Source organism: Microcaecilia unicolor, chromosome 2 (assembly GCF_901765095.1).
Source record: "Microcaecilia unicolor chromosome 2, aMicUni1.1, whole genome shotgun sequence".
Lineage (NCBI taxonomy): Eukaryota > Metazoa > Chordata > Amphibia > Gymnophiona > Siphonopidae > Microcaecilia > Microcaecilia unicolor.
Genome location: NC_044032.1, coordinates 495,944,306 through 495,957,870, shown reverse-complemented (window position 1 = coordinate 495,957,870; position 13,565 = coordinate 495,944,306).

Genomic DNA, 13,565 nt, shown 5'->3' with positions numbered 1-13,565 from the left:
GCTCCGCTGGCTGATCTTTTCAATGCTTCTCTAGAGTCAGAAATGGTCCTGGAGGACTAGAGAAGAGCAGATGTGGTCCCTCTCCACAAAAGTGGAAGGAAGGAAAAGCCCTAGATGCTTCAGCCTTTCCTCATAGGGAAGTTGTGCCATCCCCTTTATCATTTTTGTCGCCCATCTCTATACCTTTTCTAATTCCACTATATCTTTTTTGAGATGTGGTGACCAAAATTGCACACAGTATTCAAGCTGTGGTTGCACCATGGAGCAATACAGTGCAATCTGATTTAAGTGCAAGGGTCTGGGACCAAAGAAATGCATGCAGTTAACCAGAGCGTGCACTTAACCGTTATGACCCAAAGAAGAAGCTTGACATCTGAAAAACATATGTACAGTAGTTTATTATACATACAGTATACAGTCTCCGTTAACTGACATTAGGCTTACTTGAAGTAATCAGTTATAGTCCTTTGCACACTATTGGCTCTGTGAGTTCCATAGACTATCTAGCTTATAATCGAAAGTAATCGCCGGCTAATTCCCTACACAAATCGGGATATGGCCAGCGATTTTGCAAAAACGGCGAAAAGCGTATAATCGAAAGCTACATTTGTGATAGCTTAGCCGCTTTTCCTTCGCCTCGCCGACAAAGCGAAGGCAGGACATGGGCAGGCTTGGGCGTGGCTACCAGATGGCCGGCTTTCGCGGATAATGGAAAAATAAAACCGGCGATAAGCAGTATTTCGCCGGGTTTACTTGGTCCTTTTATTTTCACGACCAAGCCTCAAAAAGGTGCCCCAACTGACCAGATGACCACTGGAGGGAATGGGGGATGACCTCCCCTTACTCCCCCAGTGGTCGCCAACCCCCCCACACACTAAAATTATTAAAATACAAACCTTTTTTGCCAGCCTGTATGCAGGTCCCTGGAACAGTTGTTGTTGGTTGCAGTGGACTGCAGAAAGGCAGAGCCAGGCCCCCCCCCCCCCCCACCACTTGTGGTGGGTAATGTTGAGCCCTCCCAAACCCCCCAAAACCCACTGTACCCACATGTAGGTGCCCCCCTTCAGCCCTTAGGGCTAGGGTAATGGTGCACACTTGTGGGCAGTGGGTTTTGGGGGGGATTTGGGGGACTCAGCACACAAGGGAAGGGTGCTATGCACCTGGAAGCTAATTTGGTTGTTTATAAAAGATATTTGAAGTGTCCCCTAGGGTGCCCGGTTGGTGTCCTGGCATGTGAGGGGGACCATTGCACTACAAATGCTGGCTCCTCCCACTGCCAAATGCCTTGGATTTCACCGGGTTTGAGATCGCCGGCAGTTTTTTCCATTATCGTGGAAAAATAAAAGTGGCGATCTCAAACCCGGCGAAATCCAAAGCATTTCACCGGGCCACACCGTATTATCAAAAAAGAGATGGCTGGCCATCTTTTTTGAAAATACGGTTCCGGCCAACTGTTGCGCCGCTGCCAAAATAGATCGCCGGCGACCTATTTCGCCGGCGACGTTCGATTATTCCCCTCTATGTCTGCCAGACGGTAAAAGCTGTCATAGCACTGACATCCAGTGGCCTCCAGATAGGCCCGCACAGTGTTGAGACTCTCCAGCACTCTTGCAAAAGTGACAGGAGGAGGTTGTTGAATTTCGTCAGCATGTGCCCCCCTGCTCATTTCATCATCTGTTTCATCATCAGCCGTGTAGGCGCATATCTCGACATCAGAACTGTCGTCAGCTGTTTGTAGATTCCAATCAACAGCTATGTAGTGATGAAACTCCTCTTCAGTAACACCAGCTGGGATATCAATAACCTGTTCATCTGACGCATTTGCAACAGCTGCATCTATTTCGCTCCTCTCCACATCTTTAACAAAGCTTGCCCACTTGTAGCAGTTCACAATGATTGCCTGTGTAACATGATTCCAGGCTTCTTTCTGCATATGTAGGGAATCCAACAGTGATAGATTACGAGCCAGTTCAACAGCATGTTTATCCTTGCCAGTCTGGTCATCCATAACGCTCATCAGATGACATAGCACAGGAGCCCGATAATGTTGTTTGAAATTGGCTATTATGCCCTGATCCATAGGTTGGATCAGAGAGGTAGTGCTTTGTGGCAGGAAGACCACCTTGACGTTAGACAGCCTGACATCATCCCTGTGTGCAGCACAATTATCACAAAGCAACAAAATCTGATGCTTTTGTGCCCGCATTCTAGTGTCTAACTTCTTTAGCCACTGCTTCCAAATTTCCCCAGTCATCCATGAATTTGCGTTAGCCTCGTATGACACAGGAAGTCGCTTAACTTTCTTGAAGCAATGGGGCTGTTTGTTCTTTCCAGTGATGAGAGGTTCCAACTTCTCACTCCCATCCATATTGCAGCAAAGGAGGATCGTCAGTCAGTCCTTCGATGTTTTACCTCCAATAGTTTCGGCATGTTTGAATGCAAGTGTTCCATCAGGAATTGCATGCCAGTAAAGACCGTTTTTGTCAATGTCATGAGGTGCAAACTCGTTCAAGATGGTAGGAAGAACTGAAACAACCCAATTTTCAGCACCAAAGTCATCAGCGTCTTGTTTTTCACCATGCTGTTTCTTGAATTTTATGTTCTTCCTCTCCTTCCATCTTTCCAACATCCACAGTGGCTTTGAATTCAGTTAGTCCAAGACTTTCAGCTAGCTGGTTAGCTTTCTCCATAAGCAGTGGACCACTGACAGGAAACTGTCTGCTTCTGACTCGAGAAAACCACCGAAGAAGAGTATCTTCTACCTCCTCAGCTTTTCCCGCCCGTTTTCGTTTCCATTGTGGATTTGTATTGTTTTGCCAGTCTTCCAGAAGCTGGTCTTTCTGCTTCAAGACATGTGAAATTTGACTGGGATTGACACCATATTCTTTAGCAATAGATGCTTGACTCCGTTTTCTAATTTTTTAAGAACTTCTATTCGTTCAGCCAGTGTTAAAGTCTTACAGTTCTGCTGCGACGACGACAACCCCAGTGTACGCTCTAACAACATTCTTTCGCTTATTCTGCCTGTGGCAGTTAAAGGGGCGGTACATTTGAAATCTCGTTGGTTGTCACATGCCAATCGGCTTCCATATTCCGTGCGCGCGCTTATGCATATAAGCGAAACTTGCACTTATCAGTGGTACGCTAAACTGAAGTTTGTCCCCATAGAAATTGATGATGCCAAAAACGTGACCGAAGTACGGCATGCAGTTAAACAGAGCATGCGCTTATCCGACGTGTACTTAAATGGAGTGCACTGTACATAGACATTATAACATCCTTGTTTTTATTTTCCATTCCTTTCCTAATAATACCTAACATTCTATTTTTTTCTTTGCTGCTGCAGCACACTGAGCAAAGGGTTTCAAAGTATCAACGATGACTCCTAGATCCTTTTCCTGGTTGGTGACTCCTAATGTGGAACATTGCATCACATAGCTATAATTCAGGTTCCTGTTTCCCATATGCATCACTTTGCACTTGCTCACATTAAACATCATCTGCCATTTGGATGCCCAGCCTCCGTCTCATAAATTTCTTGCAATTTTCACAATCCTCTTGCGATTTAACAACTTTGAATAACTTTCTGTCATTGGCAAATTTAATTACCTCACTAGTTATTCCCATATCTAGATCATTTATAAATATGTTGAAAAGTAGCAGTCCCAACACAGACCCCTGCGGAACTCCACTATCTACCCTTCTCCATTGAGAATACTGACCATTTAACCCTATTCTCTGTTTTCTATCCTTTAACCAGTTTTTAATCCACAATAGAACATTACCTCCTATCCCATAATTCAATAATGACCCCAATTTTGATAAACAAAAATGTAGATTTTTCTGTTTTTCTAAATTATAGGTCAATTGCAAGCTTTTTTTAAATCAAAGCTCAGGCCCGCCCACCCAGCTAATATATCCAGACTCGCAGCGGCGAACTGGCGAGCGGCGGCACTAAAAGCATAAAGCAGCAGCCAGGCTCTTCCATTCCGTCCTTCGCTTTCCTGCCCTCTCAGCGTCCCGCCTTCCTCTGATGTCATTTCCTTTCGGGCGGGCGGAACGCTGAGAGGGCAGGAAAGCGAAGGACGGAATCGAAGAGCCTGGCTGCTGCTTTATGCTTTTAGTGCCGCCGCTCGCCAGTTCGCCGCTGCGACTACAGAAGGAAGCCATTTAAAATCTCTGCTTCTACTGCAGCCCATCGCCATTCACTTAAAACTCAGCAAGCAAACCAGTGAGCTGCTGTGCTGCCCGCATCCATGTTGTTGTTCTTTGTTCAGCAGAGGGTGGTGAGCAGAGGGAAGGATGGGACTGGGAGGGGTGGTGAGTACAGAGTATGGGGGACTAATGAAGTGGGTGAAAGATGGGGGAGTGATTTAGGAGACTGGGTAAAGGAGAGACAGAGGGGGAATGGGAGTGCTGGAGAGGGAATGAGAGGGAGATGGTCAAAGGGGAGAGAGGAGCATCGATGGACATGGATGGGAGGACAAGGCCCAGGGAGAGAGGAGAAATTGCTGGACATGGAGGGGAGGGCAGGGGAGAGAGGAGAATTTCTGGATATGGATGGATGGAGGGGGCAGGGGAGAGAGGAGAATTGCTGGATATGGATGGATAGTTGGATGGAGGGCAGGGGAGTTGCTGTACATGGGTGGATAGAACGGAGGGCAGGGGAGAGGAGAGTTGCTGAACATAGGTGGATGGAGGGGAGGGTAGAAGAGAGTTGCTGGACATGGATGGAGGGAAAGGCAGTGGAGAGAGGATGGTTGCTGGACATGGGTGGGTGGATGGAGGGGAGGGCAGGGAGAGAATTGTTGGATATGGATGGAGAGAAGGGATGACAGAGGAAGAAGATGCACAAGGATGGAGGGGAAGGGAGAGAGAAGAAATGCTGACATGGATGGAGGGGAGAGAAGAGAGAGGAAGGAGATGATATAAGGGGAAAGGAAGAAAGGAGAAAAACTGCACATGGATGGAGAAATAGGCAGAAGCTGGATCCACTGGACAGTCAAGTCTGCAGAGGACCCAGCTTTTACTTACGGATGTAGAGCAAGAAATGAAGAAGAAAGGAGGAAAGTAAAGAAATAAATGGAAAAGAAGCCCTGGAAACGGAGTTAAGAGGACAGATAGCAGCAGAATCAGAGACTGGGACCAATATGGATAGAAAAACAAAGTCACCAGACAACAAAGGTAGAAAAAATCATTTATTTTCATTATAGTGTTTGGAATATGTCCACTTTGAGAATCAGGTGCTCAACATTAAAAGTTTATATTTAATTATTTACTTATTTATGGCATATTATCCCACATTAAACATGAATTAGATTGGAACCTGGGATCATTTAATTTTTTTATTTCCTGGAGAGAGTAATGCATTGCCCCCCCCCCCCTCCAGGCTCTCTCCCCGGCTATAGCCAGCTCTGCAATTTTGAGGGGAGGTGGACGGGGGGGGGGGGGGGGGAGGCGCAGAGGTGGACCGGGGAGAGAGCCTGTTGTTAAATATTTACCAGCAAACCACTGTCTAGTGCCCACCCATCCAACCTGTTGGCCCACCCAAAAATTGACTTCTGGCTACGCCACTGAATCAAAGATTATTGAACAAGTGATTTCTATTCAACTGATTTCTTTTCTTGAAGATTCTGGAGGCCTGGATGATATGCATGCTAACCATAGGATGGAAGCTGTGGTTATGTCAGTCCAGGATGTTATAGACTGTTAATTGCATCTAATCACCATAACAGGATAGCACATTTCCGTACAAACATCACAGGAAGGCACAAGTAGTAGGGAAGGAACATCAGCCAAGCAATACAGAACAAAAAAACTAGAGACTGATTGAAGTGGATTTATTAGCTATCAAAATACAAGTAGATTTATACTTTACTACTACTTGTTATTTTTTATAGACTGTTAAATACACAGAAGTCTTTTTTTTTTTTTTCATTTTCCTGTAGGGGAAAAGAAGAACTTATTTGGGCACAGAAAAAATTGGATTGACTAAGATTACACATGCAATTACATTAATAGCTTCAAGTGGGTTTTTTTTTCTAATTTTCCAACATGCTGTTAATTGTTAAATTACTTTGAGAAACCTCTCATGAATACACTTTTATAGTGTGGGTAAGAATATTCTTCTAGAGTTTATTGATTTAGGGTAGAAAAGGAGGACAATAAAGATTTTTGTATCAAATTGATGAAATACAGAAATCTATAAACCTCAAGTCTCCTTCCTACAAGATGGTATGCATTATTCTTTGTGGTTTCACACAATTTAGTCAATAAACTTCCATTAAGTATGGACAAACTGTCAAAGTGACCTGCTGCCCTCTCCTTAGTGGAAAGCTTGGCCTTAACTGCCCATATTAATATGAATTTTAGCCCCTAGGTCTGGCACTTGAATTCTCTGGCCATTAGTCTCACATTTCTTTTTTATCAGCTTGTACTATTGATTCAAAAGAATATGTACAGTCAATTTGCACACATATAGATACAAAGGTCAACAGAGGACACCAGTATGCAACTTCTGTTATGTGTTTATCAGGTTATACTTGGTAATGATTTTTATAACCTTTCCGTCTGTACTAGGTATCTTCTGACAGCATTATCTCTGGAAATAATCAGTAAGATTATATGCATCCATCAAATTAGCACCTTTGAAATACTATCTATATTCAAAATCTTCCTTCAATGTGACAATATAAAGACTAGGAACTAAATTAAATAATGCTTTTCGTATAGGTCAGTAGGTCAGGTAGATTTACGTGTAATACATCTACAGCATTGATACATTCCATCTTCCCCAAGCCACTCAAATCCTATAGACTACAAAACTGGCCAGTTGTTATACAAGCATTTCAAAAGAATCAGCTGAGTAACCAGGACCCAATTTTCCCTTTCACTTCTGCTAAAGTACTATTCAGATGCTCTGAAAAAGGTCCAACCTTTGTCTTGGGAGTGAGCCTCAAAGAAACTGATGTCACTGTGAATGCACAGCCTTCAGACTTTCCTGTCCACCAGGCAGGTTACATATCAGAGCTGCTGCTTTGGTCTGTGCTTCACCCCACCCCACTCCTTGTTTGCTGATGTACTCAGTAATATAGTTGAACACATTTTTTGGTTGAAAGGTCACACTAATCTTCATCCCAGTTCCCCTAGCTCCTTAGTTGCTGATGTCAAATGAAAAAAAAAAAAGATGAACTTGGCCGAGACCTCAGCAGCTTACCCTATTCCACTAGCTATCCAGAACTACTAGTTCCTGAAAGACTGCAGGCAGTAGGACAAGCACACATATGGCCAGCGACAAGTCACACTGCCTGTGGCATTGAGCAGCAGACACCATAGCGAAAAGTGACGTAGGTCAAGGCCCCTCCCTATATATATTGAATATGTCACAAAAAACACCAGCAGCAAATCTAAGACACACAAAAGGCCAGTCTCACAGGGGCTGATATTCAGACCACAGGAGGGAGCCCAGCTAACTACCACAATCAGCGATCAGCCTGGATATTCAATGCCGGACTGTTTCCGGTGTATACTACTGAAAACCAAAAATATTAACTGCTGTATAAAAAATAACTCAGGCTAACAGCAATACAAGTCAAAAAGACTTTTGTATACTTATACAATAATAATTATGTTATTTCTTTGTATATTTCAATATTTTCAAAGAGTGCCCTCAGAAATCTCCACTCATTTTAAGGCAATATCATTTGGCATAGCACATCTTTCATAGGGCCACTCTTATACATAAGTGTAAGTGCTATTGCCTGTATCAAAAGTGCTATAACATAATATAGTGCAAAAATTAGAAAAAACGTGAACTTATCTTTTAAACGTTTTTTAAGAATTTTTTTTTTCAAATGCTCAGCTTGCAATGTGACTACCCAAATGGCAGGACCAACCCCTGCGGTATACCACTGATAACATTCTTTTCCTCAGAGCAAGCTCCATATACCACTACCCTCTGTCTCCTCCTATTTAACCAGTGTTTAACCCAGTAGGTCACGTTAGATCCCATTCCAAGGGAAATCAGTTTATTTATTGGTCACCTGTGAGGGACCATGTCAAAGGCTTTGCTAAAATACAAGCATACCACATCTAGCACCCCTCCTAAATCCAACTATTTGGTCACCCAGTGTAAGAAATCAATCAGATTTGTCTGACATGATCTTTCTCTACTGAAGCCATGCTGCCTTGGGTTCTGCAGCCCATCTGATTTGAGAAAACTCACGATCCTCCGCTTTAGAAGCGTTTCCATTAGTTTACTCACCACTGAGGTCAGACTGACAGGTCTGTAATTCCCAACCTCCTTCTTGCTTCTGCTCTTGTGCAGAGGGTCTACATATGTCCTTCTTCAGTCCTCTGGGGCCACTCCAGATTCTAAGGAAGCATTGAAGAAGTCAGACAGCGGAGCTACCAGAACATCTCCGAGTTCCTTGAGTACCCTCAGATGTATCCCAAGAGGCCCCATCGCTTTGTCCACTTTTAGTTTAGCTAGCTCCTCATGAACACAGTCTTCTGAGAATTGGTCCTGGTCTACCATCCATCCATCCATCCTACTACTACTACTACTTATCATTTCTATAGCGCTACTAGACGTACGCAGCACTGTACACTTGAACATGAAGAGACAGTCCCTGCTCGACAGAGCTTACAATCTAATTAGGACAGACAACCAGGACAAACAAGAGATAAGGGAATATTAAGGTGAGGATGATAAAATAAGGGTTCTGAACAAGTGAATAAGGGTTAGGAGTTAAAAGCAGCATCAAAAAGGTGGGCTTTTAGCTTAGATTTGAAGACGGCCAGAGATGGAGCTTGACGTACCGGCTCAGGAAGTCTATTCCAGGCATAGACAAAAAGGAACGGAGTCTGGAGTTAGCGGTGGAGGAGAAGGGTGCAGATAAGAGAGATTTACCCAGTGAATGGCGTTCCCGGGGAGGAATGTAGGGAGAGATGAGAGTGGAGAGGTACTGAGGAGCTGCAGAGTAAATGCACTTATAGGTCAATAAGAGGAGTTTGAACTGTATGCAGAAACAGATAGGAAGCCAGTGAAGTGACTTGAGGAGAGGGCTAATATGAGCATAATGACCCTGGCGGAATATTAGTCGTGCAGCAGAATTTTGAACAGATTGAAGAGGAGAGAGATGGCTAAGTGGGAGACCTGTGAGAAGCAAGTTGCAATAGTCTAAGCAAGAGGTGAAAAGAGCGTGGATAAGGGTTCTGGTAGTATGCTCAGAAAGGAAAGGGCGAATTTTGCTGATATTATAGAAAAAGAAACGACAGGTTTTAACAGTCTGTTGAATATGTGCAGAGAAGGTGAAGTCCTACCCCAAGCCTTTCATCCATGAACCTAGAACAGAAATAACTGTTAAGCAGTTCAGCTCTATCCTTATCAGTTTCTACATATTCCTCCTCCTCAGCTTTTAGCCTTACAAAGCTATTATGGCACTTCCTCCTGTCACATATCTGAAAAACGTCTTGTCTCCCATTTCTTTCATTTTCCTCTTCACTTTCCTGACAGGTTTTCAAGCTTCTCTTAGCTTTTCCAGATATTGTTGCCTGTCTTCCTCTTTCTGAATTTTCTTGTAACATATGAAGGCTAATCTTCTTTCCCTTACCTTTTCAGCTACTACATTTGAGAACCAGAGTGGCCTTCTTTTCCTCTTACGTTTATGTGATTTTCTAACATAAAGGTTTGTTACCTTTATATTAGCACCATTCAGTTTTGTCCACTGCTGTTCTACTTCCTTCAGCTGTTCCCATCCAACTAACTCTTCCTTGAGAAATCCCCCCCATCTCCACAAAGTTAGTTCTTTTGAAATCTAGAACCTTCAATCTCAAATAAGTCTTCTCCTCCTTTGTCTTAATATTAAACCACATCATTCAGTAATCACTAGATGCCAAATGATCTCCCACCATAACATCAGAAACATTGTCCTCCATCCTTGTCAGTTCTGTTACCCACTGCTGAAACAATCCTTCCTATCGAGAATCCAAGATCTCTTTGCTTCTAGATGACCCAGCGGCTGGGATGCCCCATTCAACATCCGGAATATTAAAATCACCTAAAAGTAGTACTTCCCTTTTCCTAGTTATCTTGTGGATGTCTTCAATTAAGTCTCTGTCCATGTCTACTGACTGAGAAGGTGATCTGTACATTACACCAATGTAAATATATTTTCCTTTCCCTCTTAGCTGTTTAATCCACAGCGCTTTTTCCTTACCCTGTATGTCCTGCAGTTCTCTCATCAGAATATTATTCTTAACATATAACGCCACTTTTCTACATTTTTTCCCTATTCTGTCCTTTCTGAATAGACTATAGCAAGATATAACTATATCCCAGTCATGGTCCTCCATGAACCATGTCTCTGTGACCACCACTATATCCAAGTTGGCTTCTATCATTGCAGCCTCTAGATCCAGACATTTGTTTCCCATACTACAGGCATTGGTATAGAAGGCTCTCCAGATGTTACTCTTTTTTCCTCTTTCTATAAGGGTATTTGGTGTCTTACCTTCCTGCGGGTTATTAATGATTTTGGGGCTTTTCTCACCCATCACCAGTAAATCTAGTTTAAATTCCTCTTTAATACTTTAGCCAGTCTTTTATTGAAGACGCTTCATTCCTTCCTGCTAAGATGGACACCATCACTGCTCGGTAGCTCTTGGAAAATCATCCCATGATCAAGGAAACCGAGGCGTTCTTGTTGGCACCATCCATGCAGCCACATATTTAGCTCCAGAATGTGAGCTTCCCTCATTCGGCCTTTACCTTCAACAGGAAGGATTGATGAAAACACCACCTGTGCACCTACATACTTCATCTTCTGACTCAGATCCATGAAGTTATGTTTTATATTTTCAGTAGGATACCTAGCAGTATCATTTGTGTCAACATGTATGAGCAGCATAGGGTAGTGTTCAGTAGGTTTGATGAGTCTAGGCAATCTTTCCACTTCATCTCGAATCTTGGCATCAGGCAGACAGCATACCTCCATGGACATCATGTCTGGTGGGCAGATGGGCGCCTCAGTACCCCTGAGAGGAGAATCGCCAACCACCACTACCTTTTGCTTCCTATTGGCTACCAATCCAGTGGCTTCGTGAAGTTTGATTGTTGTTTCCTCCTGCTTCTGAGATGTTTCCAGCTGTTCTGCCTCCAGGGCTGTGAACCAATTCTTCACTTCAACAGAAGATGGAGTTGGGGAGTTGATTTTGCAGGATTTGGTGACCTATGTCCAGTTGTCCTCTTCCTGCACAAGATCTTCTCCCCTTTGCTGGACATCCTCAGTGTTTCAACATGCATGTCTAGGATGGATTTCTGGTTGTCACAGATGCTTCTTAATCTTGCCACCTCCTCTCTTAGTTCTTGTAGTTTTTTCATGAGGGATGCATTTATCACATGAGTCCAGAACCTTGCCTTGAGGCAAGTAATTAGTCTGGACAGAAGCAGAACTCATAATGAGAGCAACAGCTTTAGGGTTTTTTTTTTCTTTGCCATAATTCAAGTGTAGTAGCTAATTGATCCTGTGGATATAGGAAATGAAAAGGCCTACCAGCAATCAGTCTAGACAGAAACAGAAGCTGCAATGAGAGCCACAGCTTTAGGGTTACTTTGTTTCTTTGCCATACAGTGTAGGAATTATTTTTACCTGTGGATAAAGGAAATGAAAAGGCCTACCAAAGTCCCAACCTAATTTATCTTCACCTGTTCTTTAAGTTATAGGAAGCAGGTAGTTTTATTGTGATATCTGAGGGTCTGTTCATATTTACTCTGTGGGTGTAGCTCAATGTACTTATTTGCCTATTATTGGGATATATAGAGGGGAATAATCGAAAGGGACATCCATGTTTTGATGGGGTCGTCCTCGCAAAATGTCCCCATCCAGGGGCAGGGAAACCCGTATTTTTGAAACAAGATGGATGTCCATCTTTTGTTTCGATAATGCAGTCAGGGACACCCAAATCCTTAAATTTGGTCGTCCCTAGACTTGGTCATTTCTGATTTTTGGCGATAATTGTAAACAAGGACGTCCATCTCAGAAACGACCAAATGCAAGCCATTTGGTCATGGGAGGAGCCAGCATTTCTAGTGCACTGGTTCCCCTGACATGCCAGGACACCAACCGGGCACCCTAGGGGGCACTGCAATGGACTTCATAAATTGCTCCCAGGAACATAGCTTCCTTACCTTGTGTGCTGAGCCCCCCCAAACAACCCCTAAAACCCACTACCCCCAACTGTACACCACTACCATAGCCCTTACGGGTGAGAAGGGACACCTAGATGTACAGCGGGTTTGTGGTGGGTTTTGGAGGACTCGCTGTTTCCTCCACAAACGTAACAGGTAGGGGGGGGTGGGCCTGGGTCCGCCTGCCTGAAGTGCACTGCACCCACTAAAACTGCTCCAGGGACATGCATACTGCTGTCATGGACCTGAGTAGGACATCTGAGGCTGGCATAGAGGCTGGCACAAAATATTTTTAAGATGTTTTTGAGGGTGGGAGGGGGTTACTGACCACTGGGGGAATAAGGGGAGGTCATCCCCAATTCTCTCCGGTGGTCATCTGGTCATTTTGGGAACCTTTTTGTGCCTTGGTCATAAGAAAAACATGACCAGGTAAAGTCGTCCAAGTGTTCGGCAAGGACGTCCTTGTTTCTTTCGATTATGGTCAAGGACGTCCTAGTGTTAGGCACGCCCAAGTCCCGCCTTCGCTATGCCTCCAATACACCCCCTTGAACTTTGGCCGTCCCTACGACGGAAAGCAGTCGGGGATGTCCAAAATTGGCTATCGATTATACCGATTTGGATGACCCTGTGAGAAGGATGCCCATCTTCCAATTTATGTCGAAAGATGGGTGACCTGCTCTTTCAAAAATGAGCCCAATAGTGATTCAGCTTATCCTGTCAGGTTTTAGGAATTTTTCTTTTTTTCCTGATGTGTGCTGTTTGTTTGTAGGCCTAATTCAAGGGATTAATCTTACAAAGTAGAGAGAGACCCAAAATAAAACTGATCTCAAAACAGTTAAGTCACCCGTAAATTTGAGAATGCTGTTAAATCATCTGTGAATGTCTGTCTCTCCCGTCCGCTAGTAGATTATATGAATATTTCCTGGTGTTATTTCTTAGACCTTGATTCACATAATTGTGGACAAAAGTCATGACAATTTTTCTTTATTGTAATTCAGGTATTAGGTAATGCCTTATAATGTTTATTTCTGATATTGCCAGTAGATAAAAAAACAACAAAGCAGTGGAATCAAATGCATTTATTGGAACAATACCCGACGTGGCCACGTTTCGCCCTGAGGGTGAAACGTGGCCACGTCGGGTATTGTTCCAATAAATGCATTTGATTCCACTGCTTTGTTGTTTTTTATCTACTGTTTTGTAAGCAGTTGTGTGCCTTTTTGGTTTTTTTTGTTTCTGATATTGACATACATTTATGTTGTTAGATATAAATGTAAAATGAATAAATAAAAGCTTAAAAAATAAAAAAAAAAACAATTAAGTGACCATTATTTCTTTTTGGTTATCCTTCCAAGAATTCTGCTACTGCTAACAG